The sequence below is a fragment of the Psammomys obesus genome, unplaced genomic scaffold, assembly GCF_907164565.1.
Source record: "Psammomys obesus unplaced genomic scaffold, mPsaObe1.curated_primary_1811, whole genome shotgun sequence".
NCBI classification, from domain to species: domain Eukaryota; kingdom Metazoa; phylum Chordata; class Mammalia; order Rodentia; family Muridae; genus Psammomys; species Psammomys obesus.
This window is the reverse complement of record NW_026585644.1, coordinates 11,478,638-11,481,419: the sequence shown is the minus strand read 5'-3', so window position 1 is coordinate 11,481,419 and position 2,782 is coordinate 11,478,638. Positions and strand designations below refer to the sequence as shown.

Below are 2,782 nucleotides of genomic sequence, written 5' to 3'. Positions count from 1 at the left end.
AGTTTTGTGGAAGACCACTACTTGTTGGGTTTTTTTTTGTTTTCAAGGTTCCATTCTTATTTATCTACACTTTGTTTCTCTATTTATTGAGGGGGAGGAGCATACATGCATGTGGAGGTCAGAGAGCAAGTTCCAAGAGTTGATTCCCTTCGTATACCATGTGAGTCCCAAGGATCGAACTTAGGTCACGAGGCCTGGGAGCATGTACCTGAACCCTCCAAGCCATCTCACTGGCCTTACCACGTATGACTGCTTTTGTGTGTGTGTGTGAAACAGTATTTTCTAGAACACTGTAGCAGGGGACACGGCCACTGATTTCAGCCTGGGGGAGGGTCTGGACTGAGAATTAAAAGCATGAATTTCCACAGCAAGGAAGAAGATCTGGGCCTCTGTATGCCCAGTGGTGACCCGTTAAGACACAGAGGTTGCCCGAGCACACACATGGCCTCACCCCACACCCTGAAGACCCCCCGTTCTCCCTGTGAGTTCCTCTAACAAAGCCCACGCGCTGGTGACCCTTTCAACCTGCCCGTCTTCAGTCTTTGTGCCATGCCTTACAACCCCTTCTGGTCTGATCTGGTTTTGATAGGGCTTCACCTGGCCTGTCCCTTCACTATTATAGCCTATGCTGACTTTGAACTCACAGGAATCCTCTTGCACAATCCTCCCAAATGCTGGGGTTGCAGATGGGAGCCACGACAGCCCACTTCTCACAATAATTTTGTTTTGTTTTCTGAGATACTATAGCTCAAGTGGCCCTGGAACTCACTTTGTAGCTCTGCATGACCCCAAACTCATGGCAATTCTCCTGCCTCAGCTGCCTATGAGCCTCCATGCCTGGCCCGTAGACATTTGTAAAGCCTCCATTTTTAACTACCATGGTCTCTTCTACACACATAAGCAACAACTTCCTACCTGACTGCCACCCACCTTCGAATCTCTCTTGCTCAGACCCACTCCGTGCGTTTCATCCAGGGCATCATCATTTACTTTAAAAAATGAGATTATTAATGGGAGAAAATTCTTGGGAGAGGGTGAATTTTACTGTCTATCAAAGACTCAAAGTAAGAAGGAAACCTTGGCAGCACCTGTTTGAACTCTTTTTCTGTTTGTTTGAGTTTGTTTTTGTTTTGTTTTGCTTTCAGAATATGAAAATTTATTACTGTGTTTCCATTGTCAACATTTATGATCTTGGCCTTTCCTTCTTGCCTTTGTACAGGGCCCAGAGAGACACAATGGCTACCTTAACAACCTTAAAGCAGGCTCCAGGAATGTCACCTACCACATGACCTTTTCAACCAAATCCAGCCACCAGAACTTCATCGTTTTCCTCAATGAAGTTCAAGCAGCCATCATTGGCCACGAACATACTTCTTGCCGTTCTTGATCAGCTGCACTTCCGGTTAGCAGAATTTGCTGTGTGACTTCAACCCCTACTTTTTTTCAGCACAATTCTCTTTGCATGAGAGGCACCTTCAAAGGAATTGGCTGTCAAGGCTGTGCCCAAGTGGGCTTTCTTATACTGTTTGTCATGCCACTTGTGGTCCCGTTGGTGACTGTAGAGCCTCCTGGCAGTAGGGAGACCATGACACTTGCCCAGCTTGCCAGTGCCATGGGCCCAAGAGCACCTGTTTGAATTCTTAAATTGATGGCTGGGTCGTGTTTCCTAATCACCACTGGATTGAGTTACAAATAATGTCCTACTCCCCAGCAGGCCAAATCGATATTACAGAAATGGTTCCAAGCTTTAATTCTCAGTCTCCTTGTGTTCTGTGCCAGCCTGGAGAGGTTACGCTTTCTTTCCTTTCCTCTTAATCTTTTCCTTCCCACCGAAACACATTACTCACACAAGCTCCTAAGTGTCCTCAAACTGTACAGGCCACACAGCACCGATGCTGTTCTCAACTTATCTGTAGAATTGATTGCAGCTCCCACTTTCCAATCTGCATAATAAGACTGTCATTGCAGCCACTGCTTATCACATCAGCTTCCCGAAGGTACGGTTGCAATGGTCACAGCATATGGCTTATTTGGGTAAGCTTGCTGTGTGAACTTGAATATCCTAATTTTTCGCAGTGTATGTACCTCTCAATAACTACCGTTTAACTCAGGAGAACTGGTGGTGCGCTCAGACCCCTGCTATTAAAGCCCACCTATAGCTGTGAAAGTCATCTTGCTCCTTTTGGTCTGTCAACTTATGTTCCCTGTATTTGGAAGCTCTTATACTATATATTCACATCTGTGGTTCTTTTTTGCTCCTAAAGAGCTGAAATTTCATCATTCTAAATCACCACTCATTATATCTGGTAACTGTTGTAATACAAAAATCTGTTTTGTCTGATACCAATATAACTACAATTTCTTTTTCTTTCTCTTTAGCTAACTTGGGGCTTTATGGTTATAATGTACTTCCCACAGACAGCATACTATTGGTTTATAGGTTTTTAACTCATTCTGACAACTTCTAGCTCATGGCTGGATTATTTACTCCATTATCGTTTAACACAATTATTAATACAGTTAAATTTGAGTCTATTATTTAGAGGTTTTTTTTCTATTTTACCTTTAGTCCCTCTCCTTCTGCTCTTCCTTCCTGCTTTTTGTTTCAGCATGGCATTTTTTGGTTTTAATTTTTCTTACTGACTTTACCATACCTCTCTGCATTACTTTTTGATTCTAATGCTAGGGATTGAACCAAGGGCCCTGTGCATACTAGGTAGTCTCATTACCACTGAGATACATCTACTGCCCTTAGTTCTTTGACTCACTTTATTTTTAGGGT

General features: G+C 43.5%; 1 pseudogene; it reads right to left on the bottom strand.

Annotated features, from left to right (window-relative positions):
* Positions 1–1,183: 1,183 nt before the first annotated feature.
* Positions 1,184–2,493, bottom strand: LOC129687283 (40S ribosomal protein S23-like; annotated as a pseudogene).
* Positions 2,494–2,782: the final 289 nt, after the last annotated feature.